The sequence below is a fragment of the Mercenaria mercenaria genome, chromosome 15 (genome assembly GCF_021730395.1).
Source record: "Mercenaria mercenaria strain notata chromosome 15, MADL_Memer_1, whole genome shotgun sequence".
NCBI lineage: Eukaryota > Metazoa > Mollusca > Bivalvia > Venerida > Veneridae > Mercenaria > Mercenaria mercenaria.
In genome coordinates, this window is record NC_069375.1 from 23,826,446 (window position 1) to 23,842,097 (window position 15,652).

Sequence of the window (15,652 nt, forward strand, 5' to 3'; positions counted from 1 at the left end):
AAAGGACAGAGAAAGACGTCGTTTCATCGAAATGACTATTGTATTATGCCTATATGCATCAAACTCTAATTATGGTAGTTTATCTGCGGTAAACAAAGGTAAATAATAATGTGCTTTATACTAATTTTAGGCCTTAACGTATACTGGATGAGGTAAGTCTGGTTTGCAAAATATAGGAGCGAAGTCCAGTATGCGTTCGTGATTTTGATGATAAACACAACATATTTGAACTAGAAACGTTTTCATTTTCAACGTTTCTTATAAATCTTTCATATCTTTATTGATATCTTTTTGTGGTGGATTTACTTTTCTTAACTTCCTTTGAGATCTTTGGCTGTTATGTTGGCTTTTCGCAATACCTTTGACTTTTTCGGACCCTTACCTCTTCATGGTTAGAAATCAAATCTAACAAAAATTCTTTTCGGAGTATTACGTGTTCTCTCTTTTTTTTCTCCTGTATCTATCGCAGTGTAACTTATTCATTTCCCGCTTTCTTTAAAGTTTATATGGTGTCATTTCAAAGACAAACTTTCTATATTTGCGCTCCTTCATTTTAAGGAAGTTTTTTTCGATTTGCCGTCTATTACGATATTCGATTTTGATTTGTGCTCTTGATTTAGCCATTGTAGGAAAGAGGACAAAAAAACACGAAGATTTTCTAACTGGAGCGCGTGTTAGTCATCTGACATGTGCAAAGCATCATATTTAGAAATTCCAGATATTTATAAAGTCATTTATGACGACATATGAACAGCAGTTTTTTGTACTTAATATTTCAGTACCGTATCTGGTTATCACGTATCTGGTGACATTATTTAACCATTCAGATTTTTTTAAATGCCTTTCGATGTAACATGAAAATGTTTTTTGCAAGAAATATATGTAAGAACTAAAATCGAGTTTCTTTACTAGAAGTGTATGTTGCCTTTTAGTTATTCATTTAGAGTTAGGTATGTTCGTAACGTATCTGTTGTTTTGTTTTTTTTTTGGATCGTAACTTTAGAGTTTTCAAAGTTTTGTTGATTGTAAAAACATTTTTGTCTTTATGTTTAATTAACCAAACATAACATAAGACATTCAAAGTACCTACCGCATTAAACGTTTCATCAACTTCTTCCCCAGAAACAAAGGTGACGTATCTAGTGTATGTTCTGACGACATTACAAAAAAAATGCAGAGAAACTTTTAAATAATCTGTCAAGTGAAGGAAAGTTTCATCAGGCGGTATGTCTTCCTGTATCTCTTTTGTCAAGAAAAATTAAGTGAGTAATGCTAGGACGATACAAATGAAATAATGATTTTATATACTGCTTTGATGACATGCAATAATGATTGTTCTGTCTAAACAAACCCGTCTTACAACTAACTCTGCACAATACGAGTGACTGTGATTTATCTGTTTTTATAGGTAAATTATAGTCGAAAATTACATTCATTACTTTTTTAAAGATATATATCCATAACAAATAATGTTAATTTTAATTAATTATTATTTGTTTAATTTAATCATTCTCAAGTTAGCATTTTCCATTTAGCATTGTAAATGTTATATATGTCATTTTGTTTTCAAAGCATTTAGCACATTTGATATTTGGCATTTTGCACGAATAGTTGATATTGAGCCATTGGCAGTAACTATGTCGCACCGGAACCCATAGATACCTGTATATGAACATTAGCACCACTTTGGTAGCCAGCCTCGTCTTATACACATTATGGTACCGCTGAACTATAAAGACAAGTCTCCGATATATACTCATGATACAACGTAATTAATTATTTCACAAATTGTTTAAAATGGCACAACTATCAGTTCTAATACAATTGGTTTTATTAACAATAAGCAGAATAGAATAGAGAAACAGCTAATGAATTTACTATGACTTGTGTTGACCGTATCTATACAATACTTGCAAGTAACAGAAGGCAGTGTCACAAAAATATAGTCTATCCAAATTTCATATAATTTCCATTTTTGTTGTTTTTAATATATATATTAAAAAGTCCAAGCCACGAATTATTCCTTAACTTCATTTGCCCATATGTGTTGAAAAAGGAAGCGAATTAAAACTTATCTCGTATAAAATCATTCAATAAATCAATTAATATAATATCAAATGGTGTTCATCTGATCCATTAAAAACTTTAGAATTTTAACTTCATGCATGCTATAAAAATTTACCTGGCAAAATAGTCAGCAATAATTGAAAATTAATCTAACAAATATTTTCTGATTAAAATAGTTCGATCATTTTTGGTTTACAGTTAAATGCATGTGATATGAAAATAGTGAAATGAACGTTTTAAAAACGATCAAGAAATTTGATAAAATATTCAGAAAAATATTACAGCAAACAATATAGAAAAAAATCTATTTTCTAACACTATTACCTTTCGAAATATAACCTTCGCAAGAAAAACGTTTGCGTTACATGGTTACCAGCTCCATTATCCGTTTCCATGGTTACTGCACGTCATTTAAAACCTCAATTTACTACCATACTGTATTTTTTATAGTTTAGAAAGTTTTGTATGCTTGGTAAATTTAAGGCCTTAGGAGAGACGTACACACGAAAGCATTTTCAGTAACTAACAGGATTTAATCATTAGGAGAAAACTCAAATGTAATTTTATCTACAGTTTTGCATTGTAACGTGAGAATTTTGCCATCAATATTGAAATGCTCCAGAAATTTTACCTTTATTTATCCTTCATTCTTTACTTGGGTTGTTTACTTTCGTTTTGCAGCTTTTGCTGGCGACAACGCATGAAGCTATCTATCCTTCACTTTTGAAGCCGTTTTCCATGACAGAACTTTTCAAAGTTTGTAAATGTATCCAGTTTTCACGACTCATGTCAACAATTCCTTATTCCTTCGTTTTAATTTCCAGATGTTAAATTCCAACTTCATTTGATGTAGCAACCTTCATAAAGTAATTCTGCCATGTAAATCCATGTATCTGGATGTTTAATTTATGGGTGGGTGCTAGGGTATTTATATATATATACAGTCAAACCCGGCTGCAGAACCTCCCTTGGGGACTGAAAAATGCCGGTACTTGTGAAAACATATATTTTCTCAAGACAGGTGACGTGTGACCATAGTAAGCAGGTTATATTTTTTGGAGGCTGTCTACAGTACGGGTCTGACTGCATAAGGGAATTCATCGGTTCTAAGACAAAGGTGAATGTATCAAGTAATATAGCAAAAACAAAACAAAATTATGTGGGATAAGGCCGTGACTTTATTGTAAATTTTCAAATGGAAATTATGGCATATTGTAAATATATAGCATGGTATATATGAAAATGATGAGAAAATATGAAAGACAAAGCTCCAGCTAAAATGCCTGGAAGCAACATAGCAGCGCGAAGGTGCAGAAAACTATGAAAATAAGCGCAGAACATACCAGACCTAATAGGAAATTGTAGGTTCTAGTACTTCGCACTAATGAGAAACGAGGCAAAGATGCTCTCAGAGATCTCTATGACATGAGACGATATATCAACAAAAATATTCTTCCTTGATTAAGTAAATGCGAAATGAAACATAACACCAAGATCAAAATAAAATCTGATATAAGTCAAGAAAGTCTTCAGCAAACAAACGCACAAAAATATTAAAATATTGAAAAATTGTTGCAATGTAATATATGAACAAACGGACCGGTGCGAGGGAATGGTTATAGCAAACTATGCTACAATAATAATATAATCCATCCAAGCGATTGACTGAGCTAACCAGCAGACTGGAAACGTAAGAAAACAGGGGGGATTTACATGTCTGTTTCAACATAACACATGTGTTAGAGGTTTGTAGCAAAGTGATCCACAAATTATAAAAATATGTACGGACCTACACGTACATACAACAAATGCAACTTTCGACTGATCACTAATAATCGTATGGCCGATAAGTTGAACAACCCTGTTTATATAAGACATAGTCAATCCATGGACCAGGTGAATGGCCGACCACATGGTACAAGGCCCCCTCTAACGGTTAAAGAGCGCCCGCCCAGTAACACCAATAATAAGAGATGACCAACCGAGCGCGAGGTTGCAGATACGAGAAGGTCAACCTAGACAAGTGAGCTTTTATTTTGATACTGCCGTAGTATACAAGAATAAAATATTTTGTGGATCACTAAAATTGCTCACAACACGGACAAAAATTAAAACGAAATTAGAATTGACTTGAGCCAAACATTTTAATAAAGAAGACTTTCTTTACTGTACCCCGTATAAAGATTACAATTTGTAAGCGCCATTTAAGTCACGACAATAAAATAATTCTAAATTGATGAAATCAGATCAATGCAAATAATGTATGTTTACTTATAAAATCAAGTTTATATACGCATACACGCCTTATTTCTTTCCTTTACTATATAACTAATACCAAACAAACAACTTAAACTGGTTTCAAAGATGGTGGTTAACTACTGTTCATATAACAATCAATATCCCAATAACACAATACATCAGTAGAACGCCTTCGAAATATATATAGACAGAAATATCATAATTCTTTCCAAATATGCATGTACTTAAGCAATCAATATGCCGAAAGAAACATAAAATATACCGGACTATTTATGAACATATGCAGGAAGACAGAATACAGAATGGACAATTCATATGTAATATTACAAATACTTGTCATGTTATCTTAATCTTTACGCATTATTATTATTATAATTATTATTTTTTGTTTTAATTACATCTAAAAACTACCCAGAAAGACAGGTTAATCGTATGCTGCGAGCCGGCTGCCCCAACCCTAACTCTTTTCTATTTTTTATGATATTTTTATATAAGAGGGGGGAGGTAGGGAGAATCCGAGGCTCTGACCAGCGAAAAGGCTCTCTCCACCCCCTGCTTTCCGAGTATTTACTATCATCAATGTTTCTAGTAGATAAAATAAATGTGCCAAACAGAACAAAAACAACAGGAAAAAACTGGGTAATGTTCATGAGCTGTCATCGAATTATAAATCGATGTACGAAACGATGTCCTACAGAAATATTTCAGTTATGTTTGTTTTTGTTTTTTTACAGAATAAATGACATTAAGACCATCTCCTCATATTTCTACAAATACAATGCCAGAATTTGGCGAACCTGCATGCTATCGCTTTGTGTAGTAAACCCCACTAATTCATGCTATCTTCATGCTTAAATGCAAACCAAATTTAACCAAAAAAAAAAAACAAAAAACAACAGAGTACCAAAAAGAAAAAGATAGTAACATTCGGAATGAATACATGCAGTTAAAAATCAAGCCCGGTTCATTCAACCGTATTGTTCCATGATGATTAAATGTACCAACAGAAGCATACTAGCAAAATTGAGTTTATACACACACACTGTAAAGAGTTTGTTCTCCAATAGACCATAGATTACAGAAGCGACGTGACATGTTTGGTGCAGCAATACATTTTGTGGCAGGGTTCAGCAGTATGATTCACCATTGTGACCCTGAAACAGATTAAACTTGGCGGCAGAAATATGTTAAAAAACAACAAAGTTACTGTAATGGGAAGGGTGGGAGGGAATTTTTGTAAACGATCTGTCCTCTACGGATTTCCGATAAAGAATGTACTTGTCACTGCACTAAATTTGCTCATGAAAATCCCGTGCGATTAAAACTTGTTAGACTAGTATTTGAACTGATACGACTATAAATACAAATACAGGTGCGGATTAACAGTGAGGCGTTATGTTAGACAAGACGATACCCACCAAAATTAAAACAATTTATTTCATAAGAGAACATAAATTTACATAATAATGTAATTTTGACTTTAAATCTAGAGCATTTATTGATTACAAGGTCATCCGCCATCTTGTTTTACACGGTGGATAGCTGATAGTTGCTAAGAAGCTGTTTACATCATGAGTCATCAATTTAATGTTAGAAAGCGCAAGTTTGAGGTTTATATTGTAGCCTTCTCTATGTCTCTTAAATACTTTAGACCATTTTTGTATTTTTTCAGTCTGCTAGAGCCATTTTTAATCTTCACCACAATTTTTCTGTGGGCACAGTTTTTCTGTGGAGCGTTCCTGGTGAATTCACCGTTATTTCAGGGAATTCACTGTTCTTTCGGTGAATTCACCATTTCACCATTTTTTCTGTGGGGTGTTCGGTGGCAGTATATAAGGGCTGCTCACCGTCATTCTGGAGCTCCAACACCAAAATTTCGGCTGCACACTGCATTTTGGCATTTTCTCAGAATTTTTAAAATATTTTACCAGATTCGAAATTAGAAAGGTGTACATTATTTTTTTACTTTAGATTTCTTAGAAAGTCATTTTCAAAAGTTTATTACTGTGTAAAAATAGATTTTTGCAATATTTTAATTTATTGTATGTTTATCTTGGGAAACTGACAGTTCGCGGAATTCTTGTGGTAGCTTCGCGACTGTTACCTCCGTATCCGTGTTTTTTGTGTGTGATTACATGCATACAGTATAGATTTTGTGAACTCTGCATTGAAGACGCTAGTTTTGTTAATAAATTTTAGAAACGTTTAACAGATTTGCATTTCATTTTACATTTATAATTAAATTCCCAAGAGTATCTTATGTTGGAGCATAAAGGTTAGAACCACTCGATCCTTCAGACACAAGCAGATCTCTGAGACCGTGTCACGTAGAGCAGACTACAGAAGGACAACCACGTTGAGCAGTCAGCTGAAGTCCTGTCATAACAAGCAGCCTATAGCAGTACAGTCACGTTGAGCAGTCAACTGAAGACCTATCACACCTAGCAGCCTATAGAAATGCAGACACGTCGAGCAGTCAAAATAGTCACGTTAAGCAGCCTATTGCAGTCTACAGGGGGAAGTAGCACACAGTGGTCAACTCCAGAAGAACATTTTAACAGTCACACACACGTCTACCAGTTATATACTTATATGCTAAAAACCTAACCCTGAGGTCCAATTCGGCCCAAGTCAGTGTAGTCCAGAACCATACCCAAGTTCACGCCCAAGGTCTACAGTCAGGTAGCACTTATTAGCATATTTGCTAGGCAGCGACTGACCGCTGTCATAGCATATAGGCTATATATACACATAAACGCAGGAATAATTCCGAAAGCGACTCCAAGGGTAAGGAGCGTAACAATATAATGTTATCATGTCGTTAGATCTATTCAAGACTAAAAGTTTTACACGACAATTATCATTATTATGTTGTGAAATCAGCTAGCATATTTTTTCGATTTCGGCATAATACAAAAGACATTTAGACGAATAGACAACGTGCCAACTGTGCTTGAAAACTTTGCTTGAGAAATAATCATGTATATTTGACATTTACGCAACATTTTTTTTTTTTTTGATTCGGTGGGGGTTCCTGACAGAAACGCTGTCGTGAAACCTGACTTTGGCAATGACGAAATGATTCCGCATGAATATTCTTGCAACCGCTGCTGTTTGTTTGAAATGCATGTTCTTAGTTTTTTAAAGTTTCTTTTTATATTTTGTTTTTTGATATGTGAGTCTTACTACCCACTGAGATATTTTTGTTTAATTAATTGTTTGTCTTACATTTACACTTGTTTTGTCACGGCTCTGATTATAGAGACAATAAAATAGACATAATTACATAAAATTTTACTTGCATTAGTTATCTCCTATGAAGTTAACATATGGACTGAATACAGACTGCGTATATTTACACATTTTGTGAGCGCACAATCGTGAATCTATGCGTGCGTGTGTGTGTGTGCATGCATGCGTACCATGCGTGTACTGCTGTAACTTTTGATTTCGGGAGCCTGCGTCGTGACTATCCTTGCTGGATATTTACCCCTGTTTTGTGTAGATTTGAGTCCATATTTGTAAACGTTGTGACATTTACATGCATTTTCATTGTAAAAGTTTACAAATATGTAGGGTAACTTACGTCGTTAACATTGCAACAGCTGACACGTGGAATGTACACGATTACGTTTCGCATAATTCTATCACAGGCGCATGTTGTATTTCTGCATCAGATGATAAAGCATTGAATTCAGTAATCAAGAAAATCAAAGAAAAATCTTTCCTACACCAATGGGTCATGTCTCATTTAATCAAACTTACGCAAGGCCAAAATTACACACAGATGGCGTTGGGTTATACTCACTGGTTCACCAGAAATAAATAGTGGATATGCAAGTGTATTCATGAATATGGTTTTTATTTTCACCGAAAGGAATGAAAATAAAATATTTCATGCGTGGCGTAGCAGCGAATGAAAACTAATGTTTCATACTATGAAATTTGAAGACTGGTTTTTAGGGTAACTCTCGAGGCCATAATTAGGCTCAACTACTTATTTGTAATTTGGTTTGTAAGACAGGCGTCAGTTACAGCACAAGAGGTATCTCAGAGATATCCCGTACTGTACAAAATGCGCTAGTCAAAATAACCTGTCTCAAGTCCGATGACCTTGAACCTTAGCTCGTCATTCTCATAATATATTCTACTTAATAAAAAATCAGACAGTATTCATACTAAACGTCTTTAAAGTATCCTAAGGCAACATAATTTTAGAAAAGGCATTTCAGTTAATATAATGCATTTAACTGCAACATTAATCAAAATGTCTCTAGATGTAATCTTAATTATTTTTGTGGTTAATAGTTAGTTGATCCATTTCATGTTACAAAATAGTTTAAACAGACCAAAGTATACAGAAAAAGGAGGGCGTCATTTTCATGTCAATTTTGAGCACTTTATAAAATGGTTTAAAAATATGTTTCAATATAATAGCCTTAAGGCAATGGACCCGCAACGAAAATATTACGTGTTCTGCGTATGTCAGTTCAGCGATCTCCGATTTTTTTATGGAAAACCACATTCACATTTAGTTGCATTTACTAAAAAAAAAAAAAAAAAAGCCTAGTCTCGGGAAAAGAATGCGTAATCAGCGGAAATTGCCGACGACCATTACGGAACCACTACCTTAGCTAAAATTTGTTTTCATACAGAAATATGCATCAGCAGCATCATCTCTCAACGAAATGCATTTGAGGGGTAAAATAAAACAGAACACACCATGCAAATCTGGGGGTATAGTATTGATAGGATTGGGCTGTTTATTTGACATACGGCTCGCCTGTGTATGCTAGGCTACATTCAAGCCCTTTGATTTTAATATTACTTATAATTGCAACATTAACCCTTATGGGCGACTCATACAGAAGATTGTTAGCAACTTCTAGTTGGAGAATAGTGCAAGATACTGAAGACGCTCCAATTAAGAAGCTTCCTGGTTCTTGCCAGGTGTAAAACACCCATACGCAGGACTCTTATCCCAATGTTAGTACTTCCAAAAGGGTAGCGGGGGCCCGAATCTACGATCCCTGGTTCGAAGTCAGACAGTGTTACCACTGGATCACTGCATCCGCTCATTTTGGAGTCCTTTGAATGATTTGCGTTTGATGGGATTCAAAATCCAATGACAATTGTGAGAACATAAAATGAAAACTCCATCATTTTTCATACAACTATAATATGGAGAACCCAAAACTTTGATAATTGTATAAAATATAGAATTCATTCGGTAAGCTATATTCAGATTTTACTAACCCTGACTTAATCATATATAATGCGATTTTTTTTCTTTTAACTCTGACTACATTTACTATACATAATTTATTTTAGGGCGATTATGAAGGAAGTTCTACAACTTATATTAAATACTCTCGACATCTCATTCCTGATGGAATCCATTGTCACGAGGGTATGAGAGAAGAGGCCAGTTTCCCTTGTATTATATTTATTACTATACTTACATAATAATACTATATTTACTAGTATATCAAAACCAAAGAACGCACAATTTAGTACCAAATGAATGTAGATTGCGCAGTTCTTTTTTGATTTCTTGTCCCCCTTATATGTTACCATGAATAAGTTTATTTGCTGGTCCCTATTATAGACATGTTCGTTATGTAATATACTGAAGTGAACAAATGAACGGAACATTTTTAATTTAAAACATTGGTTCAATTAACATTCAAGATTTAACAACTGTAATATGTTAAAGTAAACAATTTAAATATGTAGAAATGGCGTGCTTCTATCTAATGCGTTTATAAAGTGATAGCATAGTTATTGGGGGGACTCAAATAAAAGGCGTTTATATAATGGATTCAACAAACATTGATATAGAAAGCTACAATCTTTTGGATAATATATGCGCGTATTAGGCCACAAACTTATGTGTTTCAAAATAGTTTCAAAACATTTCTTTCTGTTGACTTCAGATTTGTTTATGATGTCACAATATAGACAGTGTATGCCATCTAGCTACGGCGTCCCTATTTTACCCTTTCATCCCAATGCAATCTTTCATCCCCGGTTGATTCTTTTGGGATTTCGTCGATGCTCATTTTGTTATCATGACATACATGAAACTGAAAGGAAACAGAGTTATATAGTCTTTTGTCAGCTTCATTCCAAACAGGTGTGAGCACATTATGTTTTTCTTCTTTGATTTTTTACCGTTTCCAGAGCTGAGCAATACTTTCACATAGGGGTCTGAAATATATAGAAGCGCGAAATATTTGTAATTTCTACAGTCTTTGCAATGTTTTTTATTATATTGCATAAGCAACAATTTATATTAGGTGAAATTGAAAACTGAGACGGAGACGAAAATATTTTTCCGGGTGTTGACAATATTTCTGCCCAACAAAAACAGTGCGACAGATTAAGTATCAAACTGTCTTGTTCTCACATTTTGACAAGTCCGGGATAATCATAAGTACGGAAGATAACAGATCATCTAAAATAATTCAAATATATTTAAGCAATTCATAACCGAACCACTGAACGTTGAAAAGCTTGTACATTGTTCAAAGTTAAAAAAAAATAGAAAACAAGCACCAAACACTTCCAGTATGCTATAGAAAGATATAAAATGATAAAAACTTTAATATTATCAAATAATTCAAAATATTACGAGGAACAGTTTTCAAACCTGCTATTATGCCGATGTAATGAATTGCTTTTCAGTCAGAGTTGTGCCTAAAGCAATCAATCAAAACATTGTTGTCTTACAAACTGTGCTACGACCACATGTCAACAAAAGACACAGTATTCATTATTTCGGTGAATTAATTTAGTGACTAAGTGCGAAACGTTTTAATGACATTGCATTTTAAGATAAAGGTTACTATTTTACAATCGAAGGAATCTCTTGAAGATCGAATTCAATAAAGAAATATGAGAAAAAAATAGACGTATTACGTACGGGATAAGAAAGCCGTTGGCAAATATCTATAAACCCTAATGCCAGATAATTGGATCAAGAATTTCAAAAATGGAAAGGAAATGACTTTTCAGGGTTATATAAGAAGCTAAAATAACTGACTGGTATAAGGATGTGGAATCTACAGGTGGCAATAAAAGATTTGGTCAAACATATTAGTAAATAACGCTGAAGACTAACAGCAGTTTAAACGTTTATAGATTATTTACAAAATGTACTGTTTCCTTGAAATACTACAATGATAACTGGTTTGACATGATTATATTTCGGTTTGTTTGTAATTTTCATTTCATGTTTTAAGGGAAATCCTTTTACCAAACATTTCAGTGTGTTTACTGAATCTCAAATTAAGATGCGGTTTAACCTTAACGTATCTCGTGTTGGACAAAAAGCACATTCAAATTTAGGTGTGGTTTGATCAAAGCTAGCATGTCTGTAATTGCGTTTTGAATTAAATATTTAACACCAGGTTCTGAGAACTGATTAAGCATTTATCACACGATTATACGTAATTTATTTCGCACTAAAAAGTGAATAAATCCTTAAAATAATTATCCGGTATAATGAAACAAGATTAAATTCAAAATAACATTAATAACGCTAATGCAAGAACAGAGGTTGAGTTGTAATAATACAAAACATTTTGTCGGTACAAAAAGCTGATCTGTTATAGGTTAATCTCCATCATCTTAAAACGTTGTTTATGTTGTTGTTAGAATGGTTGAATTAATGTTAGCGTAAGTCATTCGAACGTTCGTCAATGATTATTATATTGACAAGAAATCAGAGACGTGTGTTTTTGTGTACTCTGATACACATCTTTGAGAAATAATAATAATTTATGATTATTATGATTGGTTTAATAAGACCTTAAACAACTAAACAAATTATTAAATTCAAACTTCCAATATTTCTGTTGTAAGGACGAGCTCATTTTAAAATATTACTACGCAAATGTCTCTATATAGAAATAGACGTCAGGGGCCTCCGTGGCCGAGTGGTTAAAGTCGCTGACTTCAAATCACTTGCCCCTCATCGATGTGGGTTCGAGCCTCACTCGGGGCGTTGAATTTTTCATGCGAGGAAGCCATCCAGCTGGCTTACGGAAGGTCGGTGGTTCTACCCAGGTGCCCGCTCGTGATGAAATAATGCACGGAGGGGCACCTGGGGTCTTCCTCCACCATTAAAGCTGGAAAGCCGCCATATGACCTACCATGTGTCGGTGCGACGTTAAATCCAAACAAACATAGAAATAGACGTACAATATAGTGCCGTAACTGAAGGTTTGTGCCTATATAAAATATAAATATAGCTGATCAGTACATCAAATGTCGTATAATTGAATATATACGATTTATGAAACTACAGCCTCTTGTATTATAAACAATCTTCTAAACTCTCCAGAAATCCTCAAGGTAATTATCCGCTTTAATACTGCCAAATTTAATTCAAAATGTAACTTAAAAGAAGCAAACAATAGTTATATGCTTTCTCAGGCCCAAGCAGCCTTTGATCTTTCTGTTGACGTACATAAAATGTCCGAAAAGAAATAGAAACAAATTTCTTTTTGTGTGTGAGTGTAGCAGAATTCTTGATTACTAAGTTTTATCGTTTCTTACCTCTAAATAAAATTCGTGTGAAATTTAAAGAAATAAAAACATCGAAGATGAAATCATAAAAAGCGTGAGTGCCTTTCTTCACCTCCTTTGGTCTCACTAATAATACAACTGTATGGAAGCTCGACTTTTCAACAGAAGTGCATTGGATTATATCTTGTAAAAAGAGTTTTCACTATATTTAAATGTACATTTGCTAGTGTTTTAAAATGTAATGTTCATGATCGAGTAATACTTCTGAAATGTACGTACGTGTCATTAGTAACACTTTAATAAGCTTTTTACCATTGTCATTGCCATTTGCATTGAAAATGATTTGTCTGACAATATCCGTTGACACAATGTATGAGTAACATCAGTTTTTGGCGAACGTCTGTCTGAAAAGAGTTATATTCGCTTTTCCTGCTGGACTTTTCTATTTAAACCAGCACAACTGTACTACTTTCTTGTATTTCAGTTTCATTTCTTACTTAATTGTAAATTATACACCACAAACATAACAAAGTTCCAGAAGCCAAACCTATCAACTTGCCTTAGATGAAAATTTTGTACATTTTGACTTAAGCGTCAAATATGCGCTGTCTGTATCTTAGACTAAGTTCTAATTATATAAACCACAAAGTCATTTGTTAAGATGTATTACCTTTACATTAACCATGAAACATTTTATTTTTTACAGTAATCTGATGTGTGCGAGTTCGTTCTTGCTAAGACTTATCCGAGGCATGTCATTAAAAGCAATTATTTATATGAATATACAAATTGATTCGATTTATAAAATTAACAATGATCCTTTAAGTTAGTTTAAAAAAGTACGTTAGATTTGTAAGAGACTTGTGTTGGATATTCAACCATTACCCTGAACTGTTCATCTAGTACGAACCTTGTTTTTTATCTAGAAATTATTTTTTGGGTAAAGGTAACATTGATTAAATATCTGACAATACTTAGAATCAGTTGTAAATTCACCTTAAAAGGAAAGCTTCACAAGTTCTGCCAGTCGTATATCCTGTCAAATTGAGGAAACACTTAATATCATAATACCATTGTTTTATCCACCTTTCCCCTAACAGGAGTTATCGCGAATTGTGGCTTTATTTTGCAACATCCAGACATTAAACCTATTTCATCATAAAGGACTCTGAAGGGATGTGGTAACAGTATCTTTTTAATTGTTTTAAATAATATAAGAATGTAAATATGGCCAGAAAAATACAGTATCCCATTGTAAAATCGGGCTGGATCAGAATTTGGAAAAAAAAAAAAACATTTCGTATTAGAAACATTACAGTATTTTATTTTTGCATGGTAATGTTGTTTTATTCTAACTAAGATATCCTGAAAGTGTCATAGCAATCCGTCAACAAATCAATACAAAACTTATTTTTGTTAATTTTGCTGTCCAAGCTGACCGAAATTTACATTGAAAAATAACCCATTAAAATATTATTTTGCAAAACATTCAAATTCAAACTAAATCAAAATTTTGAAAATCAAAAAATATGTAGTTGTCATCTTTGGAATTGTATTGTGCTTAAAGAGAAATCGAGGAAAACCCTTACTACGGACAATGTAGATCAAACAGTAGTACGTTAAGCTGCAACTGTGCTTAACCGAATGGAAGGGAGAAGTATATCTAGATCGTTGTATAAGCCACAACCATCCGATATTCGAAGCAATTAACTTCTATAAGTGAGACAACTCTCTCGGAAATGATTAAATAAAATTGGATAAGTATCTACTTTTAGATTGTTAGCCTCAATTTTGTCTTTATAAACCAATTAGTGAGATGCAAAATCTGTTGATACTTTCTAAGGTGCGAACATTGGCTTCTGGCAAATGTCAATATAATATAACTGATTGTAATTTGTCTATACGGAAACCAAAAGTGATGTTTCAAAGGGAATATCACTGGAGTACATTTTGTGGGTACGATATGCATTTCATTTGGTATGTTACGGAATGGAGTGAGCCTGGATCAAAATATAGCAAAATGCTTATAGTATATCAATATTAATAAATGAATTCTTAAAGCAGTGTATGCGTGCCATAGTTGGAAAATGTCTGCCTAATTTTACATTTCAGCTAGTACTTTGTCCCAAGCAATTACTACCAACCTATAATAACCTGGTAACTTTCCAGAACTTTTTTCGGCATTTAACTGTTTATTTTATCACAATCCGGTAATATTAATTTGGCATAAAGCACTTTCGCAGACATTCTTTTTAACTTTTCCTTCTGTGACATTTAAAGTAGTATCAATATATATTCTCCTGGCATATTCAAATAACTACAAATGCTTCATTCGATATTGGAAGCCAAACAATAGATATTGACTAACTCTACAATCTGAGATTCACGATTACCAGAGTACTATTTCTTTAGACAGAAATGCACGCAAATGCATAAAACACAAAAAAAGACTGTATTTCTGTCTCACTTTATCATGTTTATGATTTGCATGAATTGTTCCGTGTTTCTAAAATTTGATGTCTATGCTTTATAAAAGCCATGTGATCTGCAATTCTATATGTATACGAATATTATCTCATTTCATTAAAAAGTGCAAAATTAACAGTAATGCCTGTCAAGTCTCGATGCAAAGCTGTTACTTTATTCGATGGCCAAATTACATTTCTGATTGGGTATATCTTAATAATCCTTACAAAAAGTCATAAGTACGTACATACATTATTTTACATTTCTGAATGCTTCCTTAACCTTTAGCATGCTGTTGGCAAGTGATTCTGCCTTCGCGACCAGTACA